At 33.7% G+C, this 12575-nt stretch overlaps 1 protein-coding gene across 4 annotated transcripts in view; it reads right to left on the bottom strand.

The window, feature by feature from the left end:
* Top3alpha (topoisomerase 3-alpha) overlaps positions 1–12575 on the bottom strand; it is a 171055-nt gene that overhangs the window by 19896 nt on the left and 138584 nt on the right. The gene's annotated exons all lie outside the window — the stretch shown is intronic.

The raw sequence follows: 12575 nt of genomic DNA, 5'->3' as shown, positions 1-12575 counted from the left end.
GATAATTTCAAGTTTTAGTTAGAGCTTTTTTATCAGATGCCTCATGTTGAAATAATATACAACTAAATGCAATCCAGAGAAATTAGTGTGTTTAACGTTAACGAATGTAAAACAAATTTCAAAATGCTATTTTAGAATTAAGAAACTCAAAGTACTGTAAGAATTTTTCAAAGACACCGATGGCAGAAGCTAAGGAAATGTGTGACTTTATACTATGTATTGATATAATGCACAGATATTCTTGTGGCAATCTAATGTTCGACTGCGTGCGCAGCCAATCCACATCATGTGGTTTATGTAAAAACTGCTAGCACGGCAGTGAGCTAGCTCACTTCGCCCTTAGCTGGAGCATAGGATGTTTGAATTTTAGTTTAGTGGATTTTGTTATTTCTTTCCGTTATTTCAGTTGCGTTTAAAGTTATGGTGTGCGTGAATAAAGGTTACGTTTAAGGAAAAAGAGTCATGTCAATTCAAGGATATACACCAAGCATATAACCACCCTGCCACTATATTCTTCCACTAAACACTTAGCAGCTGCTAAATTGTTAAACAAGAAATGCTTCGCTAGTTTTAGGAATGAACATTCTACAGAAGAAATAGTACTGACCACTGAAGCATATTTAATGATTGCAAAGAAAAGCTTGAAACTGAACTAAAAGTATTCTATTGTATGTCTGATATCCATGAATGCTGCAAATTAATTGAGATACTGAAATTTATCTTCGAAAATAATCTAGATGATGGATGTTCTTAGTGAAATTACGAAACAGATAAAAATTCTCTTGAGAGTTCCCATGACTACATCAGAGGCAGAACGCTGCTTTTCAACATTTAAAAGAATAAAAACTTTTCGAAGAAGCTCTAGGAATTCGGAAAGACTAAATGCGCTTGCATTGCTTTCAATAAAGAAAAATTTCCTCAGTTGTCATCCAGAGATCAAGGAGAAAATTATTGATCTTTTCGTGCAAATTAAAACAAAAAGAAAGGATTTCATTTTTAAATGAATAGCCAAAGATTGAACTGTAACAATTTTGGTTAAAGTAATTAAGAAATGTTTAATTTTTTTCTTGTAAGATTTAATGAAGTTTCAAAATAAATTTTCTTTTTATGTACGTTTGTTTCCTTTTAGACAATTTTAAAACAAAGGTTAAATTTTTTTGGAACAGCACCCCCACTAATTTTAGCCACGAGCCGCCACTGCTACAGTGAGCGGCTTTAGCCAGTGCAAGTGCACTCAAAGTTTAGTTTAATTTTTCAGGTGCATTCTTGGGCAAAAAGCATGGACTTAGTGAAGTGAAATTCATATTAACCGCGTAGTTTTCGTTCTGTGGTATGTTTTTCGCACATTGAATTCCAGTATTTAAAGATCAGGTAAAATATTTACTGTATCATTAATAGTGTAATATTTTTTTAAAGGAAAAACCCTTGGGGTTAATAAATGATCAACTAAGTATAATTTTTGATAATGATTATGTTACATTCTTTAAGTTTCTGATATTGATTAAATTTATTCATTGTGTTTTTATTTTTATATATATTGTTAATAAATTAGTTAAGTTTAAAACTTTTGTCTTCAAGGTCTGCACAGTATATAACCTCAGGGAGCTTCTATTGCTAATTCTGCTAAATGTTTTTACAACTTTAAACTTTGGCCATGCCCCAGAGTTATTCTTAGTGCCTTGGCCCCAAAACATGGGCCAAGCCCTGAGTTATTCTTAGTGCACACTTTTGAAGTTTAAAATTAATTTAGGACTTAAGAGACTGGGGGGCGGTTTTTGTTGAAATTCAAATATGGCTACTGTTAATGTTATGCATAGTATTGCTAAACTTGATGCATATAATTACTTTACATGGTCTAAAGACATGAAGTTTATCTTAAATGAGAAAATGCATGGCTTTTGGTTAAAGGTATTGAAAAATGTCATGATTTAAATGATGTTAAGGGTATGAGAAAATGCATGGCTTTTGGTTAAAGGTATTGAAAAATGTCATAATTTAAATGATGTTAAGGGTATTACAAAAGAAATTGTTGCAGACTATCAAAATAGAAGTCGTTTGGCATTATCATTGATCTATATGAATGTAAGCCCTAAATATAGGAACTTAATATGTGAAATAGATGATCCGGTAGTTGCATGGAATACGCTTGCTAATTTTTTTCAGCCAGATTATCGATCTAGACATATGTCCTTGTTTTCAGAGTTCTTAAATTGTAAAATTAAGCCAAATGAAAGTTTTAGTTTCTTTTCTTCTAGATTAAAAAATGTTACTGAACAATTGGCTGACATTAATCAGTCTGTAAGAGATGTATATACAGGGTTGCCACTCAAACAGGAGAATGAAATTCCCTGACTTTTCCAGGTTTTCCAGGTATGTTTCGAGAAAATTCCAGTCTATCCGCGTAATGTATGTTGGCTGTGCTAAGAGGTAAATTAATTATGGTGTTACTTGTACTGTGTAGCAAATTCACTTAATTATTCAATAAATCCCAGAGGACATTTATTCTTAATTATTCTTGGTACACTTTGTTTGATAATTTTGTTTACTTTTCCGCTTAAAAACTTAATAAAATTTAAGATATATATGTTGGATAACAACTGTGCATTTTATTTAATTATTACTCATGATCATCCCCAGTTCAACACAAGGCTAATCCCGTTCTTATAAATCACAACGCAATGCTAAAAGTTAGGTTAGATTTTAGGTAAATCTAATTTGTGTGAGGTGTATTCTTAAAAGGCACCTTAACACTTGAAAACACAAATATAATTATAATAGGAGTTGTTTTCTCCACTGAAGATTGAGAGTAGAATCTGCCCAATCTGGAATAAAATAAGGCTTTTTTTGCAGACATTCTGCAGCTAAACGAAAGAAAGAAATCTATTTAATGATATTTTTTTTACTAAATTGAGGTATTTTATATTTATTCCGCAGTATACATACGGAAAAAATATGTGCCTTAAATTTCGTGATGTCATCATACTGCTAGAATTAATTTCAGGATTATGCCAGAGAAAATTTCCTGAAATTTGGAAATATTATTTACTAATGATAAATAAATTTAGAGGGAAGAAGCAACATTAAATGATATGAATAACATAAAAATAAAGATAATTACTTAAAAATTTAATTAGAATAATCAACGATATTTTAGCGAATATAGTTATATTACATGGTTATCCTAGATGATTGATTACTATTTTTTTATTTTACTGCAAAATGACAAGGTATTTATTAAGAAAAAAAAAAAAAAAAATTCTTTTTTGCGGTAAAATCCTAGTATACGATACGGACATGGAGTATAAAACGGCCTTCGCATGATTTTGAAAATTGTCGCCAAGAACAAAATGACCCGTTTACTGCTCATCATCATGACGCCAAATCCCGCTGTACCATACATGGAGATTATTCTGACCAAAGAACGTCTATGTAAAAAGCGGAGGGAAAATTTGCCAAGGGATTAGAAGACGGAACGGCCAGAATTTCCCTCTCCGCGATGTGTACAGGAAATTGAGAAACACGTGTTGAGAAGAAACGTGCTTTGACAAAAAAGAAAACTATGAAAATCCATTTTTAAATTATTGCGAAAAATCCAAGAAGAAACGTTTTATCAAAGAACGTTTTTTCTTGGATTTTTCGCAATAATTTTAAAAACGGATTTTCGTAGATTCTCCCCCCTCAAAGTAACTAATCCATGAATTAATTTACTTGCGCCAAAAAATATTTTCTTTTCCTTTAGAGTTTAAAGACATTTTAAACGATATTCATTTTATGAACTCTTGATAACGTGACCTTCGAACTTCGACACCGGTTTCGAGCTTTGGCGACAGATATATCGCGCATGCACAGCTATTTCCCGCTATGATGGAACCGAGCCACGTCTGCTGCAGAGAGGTTTTCCTTCTTTACAATACATATTTTTTTAATTCTAACCTTCATGGTACCGTATACTAGGATTAAACCCATTTTGTTTTATAAGAGAACAGGTACTTTCTTTAGTTCATGCACTGCACATGCGATTCTCGAGGTTACTGGAAACCAAAAGTTGTGGGAAACTTGCTTTGCCTTTCTATCAATCAAATAAAGACAATCAAATTGGAGCTGCGAAAACTGGCTCTATGCCAGCTGCCCGAATGACACTCACGTGATACACAATTCGCCAAAAAAGTGATCTCTTCCGACGTCGGCGCAAAACTCGCCTTTTTTGGCGGAATCGTTGTATGAAATTCCCTGACTTTTCCAGATTTTGACTAAAAGACTTAAATTCCCTGACTTTTCCCTGAATTTTTTGGTCAATTTCCGAATTCCCCGACTTTTTCCGGTTTTCCAGGTAGCGTGGCAACCCTGTATATATGTTTTCAGTTTCTTAGGTTTCTTCCAGAAAAATATGATCAGGTAGTTCAGATGGTTTTGAGGTGGCCAGATGAAAAGTTCATATTTAAAAATGTTGAACTGGAAATACTTGCAGAAGAAACACGTCTTAATTTAAGGGAGATAGATAGGGAAAATTCTAATAAGACTATATAGAAGTTCAAAGTACTCACTTTGAAACAAAATTTAAGCAGAATAAAGGGTTCAAGTGTTGTAAATCTGGCCGTCCAGGTTATATTCAAAAGTACTGTAGAATGAAAGGTAATTCTTCCAAATCACTCTCGCCTGCTTCTTCTGTTTCTTCAGCTGTATCTAGTAGTAATAAAACATCCCCCAAATGTAAGAATAAACCCAAGTTATGTAAAGGTAAAAATAATTCCCATGCTCAGTCCCTTTTTATAGCTCAAGCTAATATTAACAACTTGGAGGAAAATGATGATAGTTGGATTTTTGATACTGCTGCATCTCATCATTTTTGTAAAAATCGTGAATTGTACGATACTTTTCTCCTGTGAAGAATGAGAATATGCTAGTAGCTGTTGATGGGGCAACTTTTCCAATTCATGGGAAAGGCACTGTTAAAATGAAATTTGGGGATAGAATTATTTTGTTTAAAGATGTTTTATAATCACCTGAATTGAGACGAAATTTAATATCTGGACTAAGGTGGATATCAATGGAGCGAGATTTTATGGTAAAAATGGGCAAATTAAAATTACTAATGACGAAAATGAAACTATTTTTAAGGCTAAGTTGATAGGAAGTAACTATCATGTATTCCCGAAAATAGTGAAAAGGGGGGGGGGCAAATCTGTGAAATTTAAAGCATCCATAGTTCAGCATAACAATAGTGAATTATGGTATGGTCGGTTTGGTCATATAAATTATGGTGCTATTGTCAGGACTAGTAAGAGACATTCAGTTCGAGGTCTTCCTGTGTTAAAGAACTTGCCTAATTTGTTTTGTGAACATTGCCAAATCAATAAGCAAAGATGAATCTCCTATAGACCTTTAGAAGGTATTCAAGTGAAGAGACCACTTGAAAGGGTTTTTTCTGATGTGTGGGGACCTATTAACATTCCAGGTAGGAATAGAGAACGTTATTTCATTTGCTTTATTGACGAATATTCTCGTTATGTGGTAGTGTACCCCATTGTAGAGAAAAGTCAGGTGTTTGAAGTATTTGAAAGGCATAGCACGTGCTGAAAGATCTCTGAACCTTAAGTTGAAATACTTTAGAACTGACAATGGACAAGAATATGACAACGAACAATTCAGGTATTATTGTAATAAAAATGGAGTAAAGCACGAATTTACAGATATATATATATATACTGTGGTACAAAATGGAGTTTGTGAGAGATTCAAACAGACAGCTCTCAACAATGTACTTACAATTTTATATGATAGTGGTATGAATCCTGAATTTTGGTCAGATGCAGTAATGTATTTTGCATATTCATTTAACAGAATTTGTCATAAAGGTCAAGATAGAACCCCATTCGAATTGTATACTGAGCGAAAACCATCAGTACGTCACCTTAAGGTATTTGGAATGATTGCCTATGTAGGAATTCCAAAAGCTAAAAGAAATTCTAAGCTTGATCCAAAGCCAACAAAGGGCTGATTGATTGGATACAGTGTAAGAACAAAAGGGTACAAAATTTGGTTGAAAAATGAACAAAAAGTAGTAGAAACCCTAAATGCTACTTTTAAAGAGTCAGCTGGAATGCAGAGAAGTTGCAGTGGAGGTGGACTGGGCACCCTTCCTGATTTGGAATCTGAAGAGAGGGTCGGGTTCCAATCTACTGATACTCCAGCTGGCTACTTTCCTGAAATAGAGGAAAGAATTGATACCAGTGTACCCTCTTCTATACCTAGCACTGCCACTCAATCCACATTGAGACAGGTAACTTGGCTTCGTAAACCTGTTCCAAGGCCAGATGGCACTCGTACGGATTTTGAGAAGGGGTCTAATCAAAGACTACGATCACCAAATGATGTAGAAAAGTATTGCACTGAGCATAATATTCAGTATGATCCTACCTTGTTTGATTTCAAGGGAAGCAATACTTATAATTGTGAAATTGACCCAACTGGCGCTCCTTCAATGTCATACACCCAAGACAGCTGACTAGAGGTTTCAATTCCAAACACTTATAATCAAGCAATAAAATCCACAGAAAAGCATAAATGGATAGAGGCGATGGAAGAGGAAATGGCCAATATGGGAAAGCATAAGGTATGGCATCTTGTTCCACTTCCTAAAGAGAAGACTCCACTAAGTTGCAGGTGGATTTTCAATATTAAACGTGACGAATTTGGAAACATTGTTCGTTTAAAGCTTATTTAGTGGCTCAGGGTTATCAGCAAATTAAATACAATACCTATGACGAAACCTACTCACCTGTAGTCAACTTTTCAGTAATAAGGCTCTTTTTCTCTCTCCTAGTTGCACACCTTGGATGGGCAAATATACAATGCGACGTAAAAAGTGCCTATCTCTACACTCCTTTATCTGAGGAAATTTACACGTCCCAACCTCAGGGTTTTGTAGAGCGAGATAAAGAGACTTTTGTGTGTTGTTTAGATACAACCTTACATGGTCTGCATCAGAATGGGCGATTATGATACTACGAGTTGGATAGAAAACTATGTAACCTAGGGTTTACCAAGTTTGAGTGGTGTAATTGTGTCTATCATTTTAAAGATTTCATCATTCTGTTGGTTTATGTTGATGATATTGTTGCATTTGGAAAAAGTGAAGTTCAGGCTAAAAGGATATTAAAAGTCCTGAATTCACATTTTGATTTGAAAATTTTGGGTAAAACAAGAAAACTCTTGGATGTAGAATTTGAATATGAGAACAATAGTGTCTTAATTCATCAGCAATTATATATAGAAGACATAGTTAATCGATTCAAATCTTTTAAAATACAAATTACTGCCCTTCCAATAGTTAAAGGCGTGAAATACTCAAAGTCTCAAAGCCCCAGTACGCAAGAAGAAACAACTGTGATGATGAATTATCCTTATAGAAATGTTTTAGGATGCCTCTCGTTTCTTTGCAATCGTACTCGTCCGGATATAGCCTATGCTGTTAATATATTTTCTCAGTTTCAAAGCAATCCTGGTAAGTTTCACTGGGAAGGACTACTTAAACTTTTAGGATACGTTTCCAATACCAGACATCACAAACTTAAACTGGGATGCAAGGAACTGAAGCTCTCTATATATATTCAGATTCAGATTTTGCTTCAAGCAGGAATGATATGGTGTCTATTGGCGGGCAAATAGCTTTTTTGGGAGAATCACCTGTATCTTGGCATACTTTTAAAGAAAAGGGGGAGTGAGTTTGTCTACTATGGAGGCTGAACTTATTTCCATGACTGAATCAGCAAAAGAATTAGTTTGGTTTAAAAACATTTTGGATGAATGCATTCAGTTTAGAATTGCAAGTAACTATGTTTCAAAACCTATATTGTTTGCGGATAATATGGCTGCTATAGGTTTTACAAAATCACCCATTGAAAACTCAAGGATGAAACATATAGATGTAAAGCTGTTCTTCATTCGTGATCTACTGAACAGGGAAATTTTTTATCTAAAATATGTTCCAAGAAAAGATAATCTGGCTGATCCCATGACAAAACTGCTGACTAAACATAACTTGATAAGATTTTGTGGAGCAACTTTCTTGTGAAATTTCTTTTTGTGTGTATTTAACTTTAAATTAAGAGTTTTGTTTAGACGTTTCAATTTTTGACTGCATCATTGAAAATAATATGTTGTAAGTCATATTAAGATGTGTATTAGATACTGTAAAAATTGTATAGAATGAATGTTGTGTGATTGACCAGAGCCCTGGGTAAATGTATTGAATGTATGATCATACATATGTCTTTGTATTGTTTTGTAACATGTTGGACTCTCTTATTATGGTAAAATTTTGAAAAATGGGATAAGATGTCCCCAAAGGAAAATTTTTCTTAAAATTTCTGAATTGAATGGAGTTGTGTATTGTTATATTTATTTATTCTTGTTTTGAATTTTATAAAAATACTGGCGTTCAGTTTTTATTTCAGGTCAGAAATGATGATGTGGGGGGCATTTGTTGGAAAATATGACCTATTGTAACCTTTTTTCTGCATCATCTCTCCTCCTTCAAATAATTCTAACTTTTACATAAGGTTTAGTTCTTATTTTAAAGGGATATAGCAATTACTTCTACTTCGTTTTTCACTGCCTCTGTTCGTATTGAGAATGGACTGTTCCAGCCTAATTAAGATGCAAAAACGATACTTTATGTTACGTCATCTGGAAAGCCGAGTCGTGCCGATAGCTGATTGGTTGCCGTGAGATGACGTCATATCTATTTCAGGTATAAGTATCTCGCGTCGCTCTGGCTTATTCCTTCTGGTTCCTGTTTCATTGCTCCATGGTGTGCCGTTCCAGCCCCCATTGGAAGATGATATTGCAATGCGTGCCGTCCAGTGATAAGTGCTGTGGTTCCAGTCCGAAAGATGACTTTTCCCGGATTCTGAAAAGTGGCTATGATGTGAGCGACTGCCGTGGGTGGCATCCTGTTTCTACGGTTTGGCGGCAATAGATTCCAACCTGTGATTTCCGGTGAGCAATTGCCATGGACGAAATCCTGTTTCATGAAGGCACATCAATACAAGTGTTTTTTTTTTAGGACTAGCAGTGATGTTTCTTTGGACTTATTTATAGTAAAGTGAAATTCATATTAACCGCGTAGTTATTGTTCTGTGATATGTTTTTTGCATATTGAATGCCAGTATTTAAAGATCATGTAAAATATTTACTGTATCATTAATAGTGTAATATTTTTTAAAGGAAAAACCCTTGGGGTTAATAAATGATCAACTAAGTGTAATTTTTGATAATGATTATGTTACATTCTTTAAGTTTCTGATATTGATTAAATTTATTCATTGTGTTTTTATTTTATATATATTGTTAATAAATTGGTTAAGTTTAAAACTTTTGTCATCAATGTCTGCACAGTATATAACCTTAGGGAGCTTCTATTGCTAATTCTGCTAAATGTTTTTACAACTTTAAACTTTGCTTTTGCATCACTAACAAATGCCGATTGCTGCACTGAAAGCTTCAATTTCAGCTCACATACCTTCTTCTTCCTAATTTCCAAACCCTCTGGGTAGTTTGTTGCAAATGTTCCATAATTCATCTGAAAGTGACATTCTAAATTATGTTTTTTGGCAAATGCTACAGAAGCACCACACAGCAAGTACATGCACTTCCCTTTCACATCAACAAAGCAATACGTTTCGTCCCAGATGGAATTGTAATTGTATATCTTCTGCCTTTTGCTGAGCCCTCTCATCACGATACAGCAGGAAAAAAAAAAAAAAAAATCGCTAAGCTTTGATGCAGAATGAGGACGCTGAACAAGACTAGGTGCACCACTAACACTGTCACTGCCAAAAGCTCAAAGAAGACTGGTGAAGAACGCAGGTCAAAAGTTGCCTTTTGCACCTTGTTAAATACTTAATATAATTGTGTCCTACAACTGAGCCACAGGCCGACTCTGACCTTCAGTTCCTTCTACTTTTGTCACTCTTTGTCAGCCCTTTTTGGTGTGCTGAGTTTTGTAATATTGTGCCACAAATCTTAAAACTTTATGGTTCTATCATCGGGCTTGTTAGGCCGGTCATTACAGAAACATAATACAGAAATTACTCCTTTCTGTGAATTTTTTTAAACCTTCTCAGTAGCTGCATTCAAGGGCCATGTACGTGTCATTCACAGGCATTTCCAGAATTTATCTCTCCCTCTTTTTTCAGAAATTGGGTGGCCGGGCCTCCGCGCTCGCTTGCATTGTCATTTTAAACCGGACAGAGGTGATAAGAAGGATCAAGACATGCCATCACCCTTGATGAAACCCAAGACAAGGCCATTCAAGTTTATGACCCTTCCCCCCGTAATTGCTTCATTCGTACTGTTTACATTCTCAGTATTTTACTGTGGCTTAATCTTACTGTGGCTCATAGCACATACTACCTTTTGGCAACATCCATTCAACACTAACAAATGTTGGATTTGGCTGCTAGCCATTTTTTCATACTTTTTTCACTAACATTTGAAAACTTTAAACATTGGAAAACATTTCAATGAAACTTGTTGTTTAACCTATTCATGGACAGAATCTTCTTTACCAATATGATGCATCGGTTCACTTCAGACATAAATTAAAATTTTTAACTCCAAGACTTAAGAATGAAATTCACTGCATCAAGATCATTTTGCCCAACAACTTAGGACTTTATGATCTTCAAAGTATCATGATCTCACTATGATGTTAGAAGCTCTACAGTACAAAGTCCGAGATCTAAACTTTTCAGGATTTCTGGATTTGGGATTTTTGTGGATATTAGAACATCAATTTAAATCTAGAAAGATGGCATACAGAAATTGTAAAATTAAAAATGTGAAATCATGATTTCTGAAATAATGAAGTATTTATGATCTAAAGGGTATCAGAATTTTGTTTAAGTCCTGTAACTGCTGTGTCGAAAATTCCACATGCTTAAGGCTTATCCGAGTCCTGAATAAATTAAATTCCCACATATACTTTATCGAGGTTTATCCAGGGACGGAACTAGATACCTTACTGCCTGATACAATCTCTGCAGGTCCTAAATTCTGCTACCAAGCACCTTCCTAAGTTCTAAAATTTTTAAGCCCCTAAACTTTAGGTCCCAGTGTTTTACCTAAATTATAAAAATTTGATCATCCTTTAATTTTGTTGCAAAGTGCTTCTCTAAATTCCAAGAATTTTGTCTTCCTTAAGTTCTTCTGCTCAGTGCGGCCAAATGAGCTCTGGCACTGGTTCTAAGTTTCTGTGAATACAAATCAGTTATTCTTAATTCAAACAGCACAGTAATATTTTGGCATATGAGGTATCATTAACAAAATCTGTTTCTAGCATATGGAAAAAAATTTTTCCTCGTCAAAATTTCTTAGTACATTTAACTTAAGTCTGTAATCATTGCCAAGCCTAATGCCAACATAAAAGGTTATCATACTCTTTTTTATTCAATTACTAATATTAAAAAAAATTGTTCAGACGTGAGTCATTACTCAAGTTGTCATGTTGATAAACATGCAGCGATGAAAGCAAATATAATAAATAATGATTCACCAGTTTGACACCAGGGATGTAAAATATTAGTAGGTGTAAAATCAATGATGTTTCTATGTAGAATGTTTCAGTTTGAGGAGCATGCCAAGCAGATACGCAGCTATGGAGCCAAATTATTGATCACACAAATTTATGCTAAAATGATTGTTTCTTCAACAATTGGATATTTTATTTAGTGCAAAAGTGAAATAAAGAATTGCGACTCTCCACGTTTTATTATGGGGAAAAATCAAATGCGCTTGCGTAAAGCATACAAAAAATTTTCCTCATATACATTTATATAAAAAAAGGAGAAAGAGTTGTTGGTAACTTTGAGGCTCAAATTTCAGATCATTCTAAATATTGGACGTCTGGATCTTGGACTTTTTACTGTACTTTTCAAAAGCCAGTGTGAAAGAGTTCTAATGTAAATTTTATTGGTTTAATAAGCTTCTAAGTTTTTTGTTATAGCATGGTGGTAAAATATTTTTTCAAAACTAATACTGAAAGAAGACTACATCTTAGCAAGTTCGAAAGCATTTCTTACAAAATAATGTGAATAAAAAAATATAGCAAACTTTTACTTCAGCAATTGCATAATTATACTGAAAAAGCAGAGTACTGAATTCCCCCCCCCATTTCACATTGCATATATTTGTTTTAAACTACGGAAAAGATAATAAAATCTAAATTTACTGAAAAAAATTATTTTATTAACTAAAGTTAAAAAAACTTAAAACTAATAAAATACAATACTATTATAATTATTTTGTACTAAATATTTCGTCAGCATCTTATTTTGAAGAAAATGAATTTAAAAAAATTTGGGGGGTGGGAAGATTTAACTTTTCATTTATTTGATCTACTGCAATATAATGATTCTTAAAAATTTCAATATTTTGTAAAATTTATTTTTAAAAATCTTAAAAAAAAAAAAAAAAAAAAAAAAAAAAAAACCACTTTTTTCAAATATTATTAATTACAAACATATATATCATTTCATTAATAATAAACCTCCCCCCCCCAAAAAAAAAAAACT

Source organism: Stegodyphus dumicola, chromosome 8 (assembly GCF_044657685.1).
Source record: "Stegodyphus dumicola isolate Sdum_Otavi_A_Nest chromosome 8, ASM4465768v1".
In the NCBI taxonomy this organism is placed as follows: domain Eukaryota; kingdom Metazoa; phylum Arthropoda; class Arachnida; order Araneae; family Eresidae; genus Stegodyphus; species Stegodyphus dumicola.
Note: the sequence above shows the minus strand (reverse complement) of the source record. Positions and strands in the feature narration are given on the sequence as shown.